Consider the following 13,998-nt stretch of genomic DNA (forward strand, 5'->3'; position numbering starts at 1 on the left):
CGGTTTTGGGCTTTATATGCAAGTAATCAAATTTTAAATTGGATTCGGAATTTTACGGTTAGCCAATGAGGCAATGCTAACACTGGAGTGTGGAGTAATCCCTTCCTAAAATGCTCTGGACCAAGAATGATAACCTCTGTTTTATCTGAATTTAGAAGCAAAAGATTTCCGGACATCCAGTCCTTGATGTCCCTAAGACATGCCTGAAGTTTAACTAACGGTTCTGTTTCATCTGGCTTTATAGATAAATAGAGCTGCATATCATCAGCATAACAATGAAAGTGTATGCCGTACGAAAGTGCAGTTATACACGAAAGTGTATAACTGAACAAGATTGGCCCTAGCACTGAACCCTGTGGAACACCATAACAGACCCTTGACTGTTCTGAAGAAACCTCATGTACATGAACAAATCCAGTGCTGTCTCTGTGCTATGATGCATTCTGAACCCTGACTGAAAAGAAGATAATTTCTATACAAATGGTCACATGACTGACTTGCAACTACCTTTTCCAAATGGAAGATTGGAAATTGGTCTATAATTAGCTAAGATGTCTGGGTCAAGAGAAGGTTTTTTAGGTAAATGTTTAATTACTGCAACTTTGAAAACCTGTGGTACACATCCTACGTTTAGGGATAAGTTGATCTGGTCCAGTATTGTCCTGCCAATAAGAGAAAAAACTCATTGCTAGGTCTCCTTTGACTTGAAAACTGTTGCAATACCAAGTTGGTTGGCCCTCAGGCATGCTGGGCCTCCCAAGCAGCCTGCAATGACTGCAATGACATTGATCTAATCAAATGCACCCGTATTTACCAGGAGTGGGGTTTGAACCCACGTGAGCATTTGCTCATTGGATCTTAAGTCCAACACCTTAACCACTCGGCCATCCTGCCATTCTTTTGGACAAAAAGGGGCAACGTTTCAATTAGATGTCATGTTGGTTGGCCCTCAAGGGCCTCAAGCCGTCAAACCACACCTTGAATGACTCTCTTTGGGAACCACTGATCAAACACAACTGTATTACCAGGAGTGGGGTTTGAACCCACGTGAGCATTTGCTCATTGGATCTTAAGTCCAACGCCTTAACCACTCGGCCATCCTGGTGATAAGACAGTTGTCCAGAAAGGAAATGTTGTTCTTTCTATATCGGTACGGCGACCTTGAGTGCCAAGAAAGGCTCCTTTAAATACAATGTATTATTATTATTATCATTATTATTATCATTATTATTATTATTATCTCTATTCTCACTCCATATTCTCTTTCTGTTTCTTTTTTTCTACTGTGTCATTATTCATTTCCACACAGACCATATCAAACACTGATCCTGAAGGATACAGAGTTGATGTTCAGATGATTGTGGGCTGCACTTGAACAATGAAACTACCAAATGTTTATTGTTTTTCATTGTTACCTCCTTTCCCCCTCACATCCATCTGTTGAGATGTTTTCCTGTTTCATCGCACCCTGATACCAGTGGCAGGGTCCTTAACAGAGTTGTGGAGACCTTGATAACAACATTTACGTAAATCATGTGTGTTAAAACAGGGAAAGTTGTATGTGCAGGGTCATTTTTTCCACCGTCTTTGGGTCAGCCCTGGTTCACCCGGGAGACATCCTTATTGTTCTCTGTAAACACAGAGCCGCTCAGCTTGTACTGAACATCTCCAGCGCGGGTCATGTGGGTTGGTGTTTTAAACCCTGAAGGAGGTAATGTGTTTTTTTTGTCTCACAGTACTGAGGGACTCTGTGAAACCTTTTATGGTTTAATGCTCCTCATTACATCATCTATGTTCTTCTGGGCTCTGAGGGCAGAGCTGCAGCCCTTTCCTGGCAGCACCCCGTACCAGTGCACAGATGATTCAAACCAAGCCTTTATTTTTGGGAAGCACTAATGACTGGATGGGTTGATGGAAGGGTGGGGGGGCAGAGCCTCAGACATCAAACGGTGGGGCAGGGTTAACGCATAATGTCCTCGTGGACCACAAGATGCTTCTCCTTACTGCACATCGTTCAGCTGTGAGCTCCTGATTCCAAAGTTACGTCATTTGTGTGTTACCACCAATGAAGAATTTTAAACACTTAATGTTGGATATTTGCATTGTCAACATAAATGAAGATTTCAAAGTTAAGCTACTTTCACATAGAACGCGGCACACCGCCGGGGTAGGCGCAGACTCGGCGCAGAGTTGGCGCAGGTGGGAGCAGAGTCGGCGCAGGTGGGAGCAGAGTCGGCAGCGAGTGGGCGCAGACTCGGCGCAGAGCAGGGAACAGAGCAGCGCGCATATTCGTTGCAAGTTGCTTGGACAGGAAAAAAGGTTTTTCCGGTCTGGCGCCGTTTTCCCACTCGTTTGGACGTACAATAGCTACAGCTCGGTTTGCAAAATGCATGTGTCCCTGCTTCAAAGAAAAGCCCTGGCTTTAGTTCTTCTGAGGAGGAGACGAGCAGCAGCAGCAAGGAGGGGATGGGTCCATGAAATCCATTCATTCATACGCGATGCGCGCAGGCGCGCCGCTCTGCTCCCTGCTCTGCGCCGACTCTGCACCCACTTGCGCCCACCTTGTGCCGTCTCTGCGCCGAGTCTGCACCCATCCCGGTTGTGTGCGCGGCGCAAACCACGTTCTAGGTGAAAGCCGCTTTGCGCCGTCTTGCGCCCTTGCTGCTGCGGCAACCCGGCGGCAATCCGGCGGCGTGCGCCCTGTTGCGCCCTATGCCGCCACGCAAACTCAGCGGCGTGCATTTGTGGACATCCAGTCCTTTAGGTCCCCAAAAGATGCCTGAAGTTAAGCTAACTTCTGTTCTGTTTCATCTGGCTCCATAGACATGCGTATCATCAGCATAGCAATGAAAGTGTATGCCGTGATTCTGGATTATACTTCCCAACGGCTGCATGTATAAACTGAACAAGATTGGCCCTAGCACTGAACCCTGCGGAACACCATAACAGACCCTTGACTGTTCTGAAGAAACCTCATGTACATGAACAAACTGGAACCTGTCAGATAGATATGATTTAAACCAACGTAGAGCTGTCCCTTTAATCCCAACAACATGCTCTAACCTGTGCAGTAAAATGCTGATCTACAGTGATTCAAACCAGTGCTGTCTCTGTGCTATGATGCATTCTGAACCCTGACTGAAAAGAAGATAATTTCTATACAAATGGTCACATGACGGACTTGCAACTACCTTTTCCAGAATTTTAGACACAAATGGAAGATTGGAAATTGGTCTATAATTAGCTAAGATGTCTGGGTCAAGAGAAGGTTTATTAAGTAAATTACTGCAACTTTGAAAACCTGTGGTACCCATCCTAAGTTTAGGGATAAGTTGATCTGGTCCAGTATTGTCCTGCCAATAAGAGAAAAAACTGTCATTGCTAGGTCTCCTATGACTTGAAAACTGTTGCAATACCAAATTGGTTGGCCCTCAGGCATGCAGGGCCTCCCAAGAAGCCTGCAATGACTCTCTTAGATCTAATCAAATGCACCTGTATTTACCAGGAGTGGGGTTAGAACCCACGTGAGCATTTGCTCATTGGATCCTAAGTCCAACGCCTTAACCACTCGGCCATCCTGGTGATAAGGGCTCCGTCCAGAAAGGTCTCTAAAATCAGTGCGCCCTGCTCTCCCCACTTGTGCCGTCTCTACGCCGAGTCTGCGCCCATCCCGGCGGTGTGCGCGACGCAAACCGCGTTCTAGGTGAAAGCCGCTTTGTGCCGTCTTGCGCCCTTGCTGCCGCGGCAACCCGCCGGCAATCCGGCGGCATGCGCCCTGTTGCGCCCTATGACGCCGCGCAAACTCAGCGCCGTGTGCCTTGTTGCGCGCTGCTGACCTCGGCGGCAGACCCTGCGCCCTTGCGCGACGGCAGCACATACACAATGAATGGGAAAGCCGGCGGTGGCTGCCGTTGTGCGCCCTCTGTGTGAAAGCCGCTTTACTGCTGACTTTAGCAACCGGAGTTATAACTTTGAGACAGAAGCAAAACCAGTCACCTTGCACCATCATGAGGCAGAAATGGAAAAGGTTCTTCAGGAATTATTATGGACTGAGTGAGTCGGGTTCATTCATTCATAACATTTCTGTAGATGCAGCTGATCCTCCATGTGATCAGATTGATCAGTCTGATTTCTGGTTTCCGTTTCCCCTCACACACGCCTTTCCAGGAATCTGATGGCGACTGAATGTATGTGTCAGAGCTGACACCGGTGCCTTTATGTTTAATGTTATAAATGCAAACTTACCAGGAGGACTGATTAACATTTATAACCCTTTTACAGTCCAAAGTCAACATAAAAGAAAACAAGAAGAAGAATGCAGTAAAAGAAGAAAGAGAAGGAGAAACAAGGACTTGCTTTTGTTTGCTACCACCACCAAGGCCTGAACGACTCGTTGGCCCATCTTTAGTCTTTTCTTGAAGTCACCAACTTCATCAAATGTATTTGCAGCAAAATGTTTCTGGTCCAGTAGGTTCTAATGGGTTGTCTTTGCATGATTTACGTTCAAAAGAGAGTGCTGGACATAGTTCAGGAATCCCAATCAATAGAGAGCCCCTGCCAGGAACGTCCTGTTGGCGAACTTCACCTCCTACAAGAATGTCCTTCACCGCGTAAAGGTTCCTGAAGGCCACTCTTGCAGGTTCCTGGTAATGGAGACACAGGCCAACAATCCAGCCTCAAAGATTCTACCTGGAACTCCCACTAGCCTAGCGGAAACGGACCAATTGTCTGCCAGTCAATGAAAATATAACTACAGTTAGGAATCATAGCTTCTTTTTGGAATGTCATCCCAACTTTTTTGATTTGTGGCTGAGGATAGAAATAATAATAAAAAAAAGGATGAAGTTGTAAGGAAACAATTGAAGAATAGTGTGTGTGTGTATGGATGTGTGTATGTGTGTGTGTGTGTAATGCAGCAAGGGCGAGGGATGACTGTGGTGCATGATCAGCAGTGTTATTTATAGGGCCAGGGAAAAAAGGAGAAGTAGATTGCAGACCTGCACATCATCTTCCACATAGATCCAATACTTTTCCAGGTTTAGTTGGCGGTGTTTCAGTCAGTGTGAGTGTGTGTGTGTGTGACTGCGGTGTTATTCTGTAAGAACAAATGAAATGGATGCAGGTCTGTCCAGTTTACTCTTTATTCATGAAAACAGTAGCTAAAACAAAGATGTATCTGTTTTGATGGGTTTTGTAGTAGATTTATGGAAAAAGATCCAGCAATAACAAGCTGAACGAGGGCAAATCAAATGTGCTTAATCAAAAAATTAAGCACATAATTCCATTAGAAATCAAAAGTCTTGTGGTGTACATTGCAATTAGTCAGAGAAAACAAAAGTGTGCATGTATATGTATATTTATCGGTAGAATGTACATAAATAAGCAAGTTTATGAGTTAAAATTTGACACTAAAACATACAGATCAAGAAGGGAGTTTATTTAGGAGCAAGTTTCCCCTGACCACTCTTACCATTTACTTTTTACTCTTTTGTCCATACAGTTTTCTCAGAATCAGCAAATCTTCAAAGCAAGTGCACCACTGGATGTTAAAGTGTAAATACGGGAAGAACACAACCAGAACCGAAGTAAAAGTGGTTAGGCAACAATCAGACGCAGCAGTATTATCCTCAAGCTCGCTGGAGTACCCGTGATAAGTCCATGTGTGTTGGGACCTTGCCTGCAGCAGGGGCCTTTGGGGGCTTGTGCAAGGCTGGGGAATATTTCTCTGGCAGTGGATAGGGTCCTTTAGGTGTCCCTGAACACATACACGCACACTCTTCTCTGTGTCCTTTTATATTTGTTTGTCTGATGTTAGCGTGTCTGTCCTTTTATTGCAACACAACTCACCACACAGTCACGTTTGTACACTGCAAAACATGACAAACACGACAGTCAGTACCACACTACACATACTGCACCCATCACTGTCTTGTCCTTGTATCGGTCTTCTCTGTTCATGCTTCAGTGATTTTAGTCCTAATCAGAAATTCAATGTCAACAAAATACAATATGTTAGATCAGACAGTCCAAGAGTGCTGGTGGAGGACACACACACACACACTCACCCACACCCACGCCTATACGTATATCAGTTGCCACACTGGCTACTTAAGCGTCCTTGGCTCAGGTTAAGAAAAGATCACTCCCCACTTGTACACAGTAGTTTTTGGTGGTTTGTCTTTATTTTCATTGTTTGGACATAAAACAAAAACATTATTCTGACATTTAGGACAGACAACAGATGTAAGATGTATGCATACTTGATGTATCGGATGTGAATGTGTAATGCTGAATGTCAATAAAAAGAAATAAAAATAAAAGGTGGCCTCGTACATCAGTGAGATGGGAGTTAGACTCTATTTGTTATTTTCTCTGCTTGTTATTAACTTATTTCTGAGACCCACAGTCATATGAAGAAGCTTAAAAATATGAATCTAACTGACAAAACGTGTCAGTGTTTAGTGTAAACGGGTAACATTGCGTTCCTACTACTTTATGCTTGTAATATGAATATCTAGATTCTAGATCCAATGACTGTATGGAGTGAAAAAGCCCTGCGCTACATAGCAGCTGTGAAACATTTCTCCAAAGGCACCCAAGTATCCGTTACCTGTTTTGTAAAGGAATGAAGGGGTGGGAGGGGAGGAAAAAATAGAGTACATTTACTGCAGATGGAGAGAAGCTAGTTGGTTGTCAAAGAGGCAAAGATACTGAGGCCATGTGAAAGCGAGGAAGAGAGGCACAAAGAATTCAGATGAATTAATGATGAATCTGCAGGAAGGCAGCCCAGAGCTGAGAGTATAGAGTATAGACACACACACACACACACACACACACACACACACACACACACACACACACACACACACACACACACACACACACACACACACACACACACACACACACACACACACACACACACACACACACACACACACAGATGTTCTTGTGCTCCCACAGAAAGAGATAAAACATTGGAGGGTGGGGGGTGGGATACCAAATGAGAGAAGCAAAAATAGCAAGTGGGAAGCAGAGTGTTTACATGAATGTGAGGATGAGATGGGCTCTCTGTCATGCGGCAGGCTGTTCTGCAGCTCTGAAGAGCCAAACGACTGGAAATGAACAAAGACAGAACTGAAATTACTGCAGAGGTTTATTTCTATGTCGTACAGAACCCGCTCTGTGTGGTGGAACGGCACTGCTTTCTTTATACACCGTCACTCATTCACTCAAGTCTTTTAGCTTTTCCCTCCACCCTCCTACCAAAGTCACCTCATACGAGAACATTTACTCTGACAGGAAGTGAGGGGAATGGGAAAGAAGAGAGTTGCTGCCGCTGTTTGGCAGGTTTTCAATATGGAAGACATCCAAAAGACATGTGACATGGACACGGCTGCACGCAGCTTGACGTGAAGACGTGTGTGCCATTGGTTGCAGTACAGCTCAGGCTGTGGAGGAGGCATGGTTCTTGTCATCTGCCTTTCAAAAGCTAGAAAGGTAACAGAGCTGGAGGCAAGTCACACCCTTAAATTAGTTTGGACAATATGGAAAAAGCTAAAAAAAGAAAAAAGAAATGCAGATATTCTTAGGGAGCTTTCAGACCTGTGGCCCATTTGTTTTGTTCCGATTCAGGGGCTAAATCGATACAGTTGTTTCGTTTTTTGTTTGTGGAGTTTGTGTTCACAAGGCAACCGTCTGTAGTGGTTCAAACTGATAACAAATGCCATGCACAAACCAACTGTTCGTGCATGGCAGTTTTGGGAGTTTTGGGAGTTTTCTCTTCTCCTTTTCCATTTTTATTTAGTATAAGTATCTCATAGCCATCATTTTTGTCCATCGTTCTTGTAGTTCGTTGTGCTGGCTCCCTTTTTTCTCTTTTGTGTATGTTTGCAGGCCGGAGCTTCAGGGCTGCAGTTCCCCCCTCCGATCATCCCACTGCTGCTTCCACCTGTCTGTGTAGAAGTCTGCTGTGTGCTTGCTGACGTCCTGGCCTGCGCCCCCCCCCCCGACCACCCCAGTCTGGCCTCTGGCAGGAGGGTCCCCCCTTATGATCCAGGTCCTGGTCCAGGTTTCTTCCTCCTAAAGGGGAGTTTTTCTTGCCACTGTTTGGCTTAAGGCTTTTCTCCCACTAGGGGAGTTTTTACCTGCCATTGTTTATGTAATAATTCCTCGGGGGTTTATGTTCATGTTCTGGGTCTCTGGAAAGCGTCTGGAGACAACTTTTGTTGTATTAGACGCTATATAAATAAAATTGAATTTAATTGAATTCAGGGAATTACTTGGACATCCTGCTAATAACACATCACAGTAACTAGTCTAGAAGATACAAATGTGTAAATTCATTTTTCAGCATCACTCTGGGAGAAGATATTTCTAATCTTTGCAATATTACGGAGATGTAAAAAGGCTGCTTTTGTACAAATCTGATTTATATACTGTTTAAACGACAAATCCTGATGGAAAACAACACCAAGGTTTCTCACAGTTGCGCTGGAAGCCATCGCAACGCCATCTAACCCCTTCCTAAGACGCTCTGGACAGAGAATGATAACCTCTGTTTTATCTGAATTTAGAAGCAAGAAATTTCTGGACATCCAGTCCTTGATGTCCCTAAGACATGCCTGAAGTTTAACTAACGGTTCTGTTTCATCCGGCTTCATAGACAAGTAGAGCTGCGTATCATCAGCATAACAATGAAAGTGTATGCCGTGATTCTGGATTATACTTCCCAAGGGCTGCATGTATAAACTGAACAAGATTGGCCCTAGAACTGAACCCTGCGGAACACCATAACAGACCCTTGACTGTTCTGAAGAAACCTCATGTACATGAACAAACTGGAACCTGTCAGATAGATATGATTTAAACCAACGTAGAGCTGTCCCTTTAATCCCAACAACATGCTCTAACCTGTGCAGTAAAATGATGATCTACAGTGTCAAAAGCAGCACTGAGGTCCAGTAGAACCAATATGGACACTAATCCCTTATCTGAGGTCCAGTAGAACCAGTATGGACACTAGTCCCTTATCTGAGGTCCAGTAGAACCAGTATGGACACTAATCCCTTATCTGAGGTCCAGTAGAACCAGTATGGACACTAATCCCTTATCTGAGGTCCAGTAGAACCAGTGTGGAAACTACCCCCTTATCTGAGGTCCAGTAGAACCAGTATGGACACTAATCCCTTATCTGAGAACATAAGAAGGTCAATCGTGACTCGAACCAGTGCTGTCTCTGTGCTATGATGCCTTTTCCAGAGTTTTAGATACAAATGGAAGGTTGGAAATTGGTCTATAATTAGCTAAGGTGTCTGGGTAAAGAGAAGGTTTTTTAAGTAAATGTTTAATTACTGCAACTTTGAAAACCTGTGGTACATATCCTAAGTTTAGGGATAAGTTGATATGGTCTAGTATTGTCATGCCAATAAGAGAAAAAACTGTCATTGCTAGGTCTCCTTTGACTTGTAAAAACTGTTGTAATACCAATTTGGTTGGCCCTCAGGGCCACCCAAGCAGCCTGCAATGACTCTTTGGAACCATTGATCTAATCAAATGCACCCATATTTACCAGGAGTGGGGTTTGAACCCACGTGAGCATTTGCTCATTGGATCTTAAGTCCAACGCCTTAACCACTCGGCCATCCTGGTGATAAGGGATCCATCCAGAAAGGTTTCTATCCAGAAAGGCCGCAGCATGCAGGGCCTCCAAGCTAGGTCTCCTTTGACATGAAAACTGTTGCAATACCAAGTTGGTTGGCCTTCTGGGCCACCCAAGCAGCCTGCAATGACTCTCTTTGGAACCATCGATCTAATCAAATGCAGCCGTATTTACCAGGAGTGGGGTTCAAACCCACGTGAGCATTTGCTCATTGGATCTTAAGTCCAACGCCTTAACCACTCGGCCATCCTGGTGGTAAGGCCATCCAGAAAGGTCTCTAAAAGGTGTCTGGGTCAAGAGAAGATTTTTTAAGTAAAGGTTTAATTAGTGCAACTTTGAAAACCTGTGGTACATATCCTAAGTTTAGGGATAAGTTGATCTGGTCCAGTATTGTCCTGCCAATAAGAGAAGGAACATTTTTGAGTAGTGGAGTCGGGATGGGGTCTAACATACATTGATTTAGCTCTATTGATGAGTGAGCTCAGCTCAGGGAGGTCTATAGGATCAAAACAGGCTAGAGTCAAGTCAGAGCCTAGGGAAGTCACTAAAGCTGAAGAAACGCCTGAGTGAAGTGTATTCTAGATTCTACAGGTTACTTCATGATTTAATGTGGGCGGTAAAATAGAGAGGAAATTTTCCAAGACATTAAACATGCTTGAAAATATAATTCATTACTCTGTGGGGAGTTGCTTTAAAACACACTGGGGTGGGACAGTTAACATTGATATTGTACCTTTGCAGTCAAAGTGAGACATACCACCTCTCTTCATGAGAGTGACCCTGAAATATTCAACAGGAGGCAGACTGGGAGTCAGAAGGAGGTCGATGGAGGGAGGGAGGGGAGAGGTGAATGGTTCAAAAAGCTACAGCTTCATTAGCTGTTTCCATCCAGCTGTCAAGTCATGTTGTAGAGGCACAGTCACAGTTAAAGTGGGGCGGAAAAGGTCTTTGCGTTGCTGTAAAAGTGCAAAGGTTCAAGCGTGGTGGAAAAGGTCTTCACCTTGTTGATGCCTTCAGTTGGCCTCCACCAAGAACTGTCTCAACATGTGTCTGTAATCTCAACTCCAACAGACTCAACACCACGTCTGATTAATGACTGCAGATATCCATCAGACTCTGGTCATGAAAAGGAAATCATCACAAAACTCACATATAAGAGGCAGCTCAGTTTGTATCTCATTGGGTTATAGATGGTATAATCTAAATGTGAGACTCAGCTGAATCTGAATGAAAGTAAGCATGCATGAAATGGCAGATGACAAGGTTCAAACTGCATTCATGGCAACCTGTACCCCAATTCATATAAAACAGAGGTTATTATTCTTGATCCAGAGCATCTTAGGAAGGGATTAGATGGTGTTGCGATGGCTTCCAGTGCAACTGTGAGAAACCTTGGTGTTGTTTTCGATCAGGATTTGTCGTTTAAACCATATATTAAACAGGTTTGTAAAATAGCATTTTTCCATCTCCATCTAAAATGTAATTACTTGCGTATAAAGCCCAATATTTGCAAGACCTGATAGTGCCTTATGTTCCTGGCAGAGCTCTCCGTTCTTCAAGTGCAGGTTTACTCGTAGTTCCTAGAGTATCTAAATGTAGGCGTTCTGCTATCAGGCACCATTACTATGGAACCAACTTCCAATCTGGGGAGGCTGCCACCACCGCCACCTTTAAAACTAAACTTAAAACCTTTCTGTTTAGTAAAGCCTATAGTTAGTGTTTAGTAAAGCCTATAGTTAGTGTTTAGTAAACCTCTATTTGGTGCTGGTAAATCTCTAGTTAGTGTTTAGTAAACCTATAGCTGGTGTTGTTAACTCTCTAGGTAGTGTAAATTCTAGTGTGTTAGAGTCAGTAGTCATAGCTGCAGCTATAGAACAAGACTATAATAGTTAGTCTCAAATATAGCTTTGTGGTAGATATGCTGCAGGGGGCACCGACATGATCCACTGGGCGGTGCCTCTCACCCTTCTTCTCTTCTCCTTTTCCATTTTTTATTTATTATAAGTATCTCATAGCCATAATTTTTGTCCATCGTTCCTGTAGTTTGTTGTGCTGGTCTGCCCCCCCTTTTTTCTCTTTTGTGCATATTTGCAGGCCGGAGCTTGGGGAGCTGCATGCTGACCTGCAGTCCCCCCCTCCGATCATCCCACTGCTGCCTCCACCTGCCCGTGTAGATGTCTGCTGTGTGGTTGCTGACATCCTGACCTGCCCCCCCCGACCACCCCAGTCTGGTCCCCGCTTATGATCCAGGTCCTGGTCCAGGTTTCTCCTTACTTTTTCCTTACTACTGTTTGGTTTAAGGTTTTTCTCCCACTAGGAGAGTTTTTACCTGCCATTGTTTATGTAATAATTGCTCGGGGGTTTATGTTCATGTTCTGGGTCTCTGGAAAGATCCTAGAGACAACTTTTGTTGTATTAGACGCTATATATATAAAATTGAATTGAATTGAATAGAACTGTACATCCTGCTTCCAGAAATGAGTGCAAATCTCTAGATTCAAAGTTGTGTGTTATGTGTCATAATTACTCATAAAAGATGTTGAAAAGTGCAGGAATTAGCAATAAAAATAATGCTCACCAGCCTGGCATCTAAACCAGCTCAGCTCATAAACAGGCATAAACAGATGCCTTAAGTGTGACATAAGTGTGTACGCTTCACTAGAGACCGGTACCTAACTGCAGGAATTAATGTTAAACAAAGTGCAATAGATTGTTCACAAAATGTTGCAATGCATGTGGTCCTAAATGAACAATGGCTGATATGGGCTCAAATTAAAGCCATAAATATTTTGTATCTGTAAATAAACTTTGTACTTAAATATTTTGTGCATGTGCAAAAAATATTTGTACTCGTAGAAATATTTTGTGCATGTGTAGAACATTTTTTTAGCTGTGGAATTAATTTGTTTGTGTGCAACATTGGATATACAAAGCTACAAACGTTTTTTTACAAAATCTACAAACTTTTTTTATAACTACGAGTTGGCGACAACTTTTGTTCTCGCCGCCAGAGCGGTCACGTGGTTCATGGAGGTAGTTGTATCTGGGATTTTACCCAGATACAATGCAATAATGGAAATCTGAAGTTTTAGTCCGAAAATTGTCTGTAATTCTTCAGTAAATTCTTGCCAATATGGTTGAATAAGAGGACAGGCCCAGAATACATGGAAGTGGTCTGTCATCAGCATAGATCCGGACCCTGGAAACCCTGCCGTCTAAATCTCAGTTTTGGAGTGATAAAGAATGTTATTATGTTCTTCCAGCAGAATTCCCGCCAGGCCCTGGAATTGGTGGTCCTAGCCTGACTTTCCCAAATATCTCTCCAGTCCTCCTCTGATATCTCCAGGCCAGATTCCCCTCCTCCCATTTCTGCTTGACCTGGAAAGTGGAATGGTTTTTGGAGCTTTGTAATCTTTTATAAATTTGTGATATTAGATGTTTACTGTCTCTAGCCTTATATGCATCAGTAAAGATATTAATCAAGTTGAATTCAATATTGTCTAATTGTCTCTGACCTGGAAATATCTGAACATATCTTCTCTTCCAAATCTGTATTTATTTGAGATGTAAGTAAAAGACTCTAAGCCGTTCTCATCAGCTATAGTGCAATATGCTGTTATACCATTATGTGCCCATTACCTAATTCACTTATCTAAACCTGACGGTATAAACTCTGAGTCATATGCCACCCACTTCAGTAGGCCTCACTTCTGAATGAAATAATTTTCAATCCTCACTAAAGCTGCGTTTCCCCGGGAGACTGTCACGAGCAACAGTTGATATTTCCTCCTGCACCGCAGCGCTGTCCTTAACTCAGGTGAAGTCCTTGGTGAATTAGTAGGGTTTCATTTGCATCTCCAGATGGTCTTCTTATCCATAATTCATCATGTGGTGTTATTCATCATCTTGGTGCAGTCTTTTCTTAGAATCCTTATCTCTGAAGGTTTCCCTTATAAACTGTTGAAACACAAACTCTGGACAACTTTACTCTCCTCTGCATGGGTCATGGAGAACCTTGAGAGGATATTCGTCCGGATTCGGCGCTACATAAATAAAACTGAAGTTTCCCCTAATTATTTGCGCGTATTTATTTTTTCCCACTAATCCAGACTTCTTCACCTTTCAGATCCGTTTGTATAAGGCGTTTGTATTTAGACTCATTTGACCAGAAACACCAAAATATGAGGTATTAAATATGGAGCTAGAACAGTCACAAAAGTGACAAATGCACACGCTGAACCACAAATGCACAGGACAAGATTCACAAATGCACAGACCGATTCACGAATGGACAGAACAATTCAAACGTGCGTAGGACAAGATACACAAATGTATTT

General features: G+C 43.3%; 5 non-coding genes across 5 annotated transcripts; all 5 read right to left on the reverse strand.

Moving 5' to 3' along the window:
• Window positions 1–811: 811 nt before the first annotated feature.
• On the reverse strand, window positions 812–894 carry trnal-uaa (transfer RNA leucine (anticodon UAA)). The gene has a single exon. It is a non-coding gene; the product is annotated as a tRNA-Leu (tRNA).
• A 128-nt stretch (window positions 895–1,022) lies between these two features.
• Window positions 1,023–1,105, reverse strand: trnal-uaa (transfer RNA leucine (anticodon UAA)). The gene has a single exon. It is a non-coding gene; the product is annotated as a tRNA-Leu (tRNA).
• Window positions 1,106–3,499: 2,394 nt separating this feature from the next.
• Window positions 3,500–3,582, reverse strand: trnal-uag (transfer RNA leucine (anticodon UAG)). The gene has a single exon. It is a non-coding gene; the product is annotated as a tRNA-Leu (tRNA).
• Window positions 3,583–9,568: 5,986 nt separating this feature from the next.
• On the reverse strand, window positions 9,569–9,651 carry trnal-uaa (transfer RNA leucine (anticodon UAA)). The gene has a single exon. It is a non-coding gene; the product is annotated as a tRNA-Leu (tRNA).
• A 181-nt stretch (window positions 9,652–9,832) lies between these two features.
• On the reverse strand, window positions 9,833–9,915 carry trnal-uaa (transfer RNA leucine (anticodon UAA)). Its single transcript has one exon. It is a non-coding gene; the product is annotated as a tRNA-Leu (tRNA).
• Between the last annotated feature and the right edge of the window lie 4,083 nt (window positions 9,916–13,998).

Source organism: Cololabis saira, chromosome 13 (genome assembly GCF_033807715.1).
Source record: "Cololabis saira isolate AMF1-May2022 chromosome 13, fColSai1.1, whole genome shotgun sequence".
NCBI classification, from domain to species: Eukaryota; Metazoa; Chordata; class Actinopteri; order Beloniformes; family Belonidae; genus Cololabis; species Cololabis saira.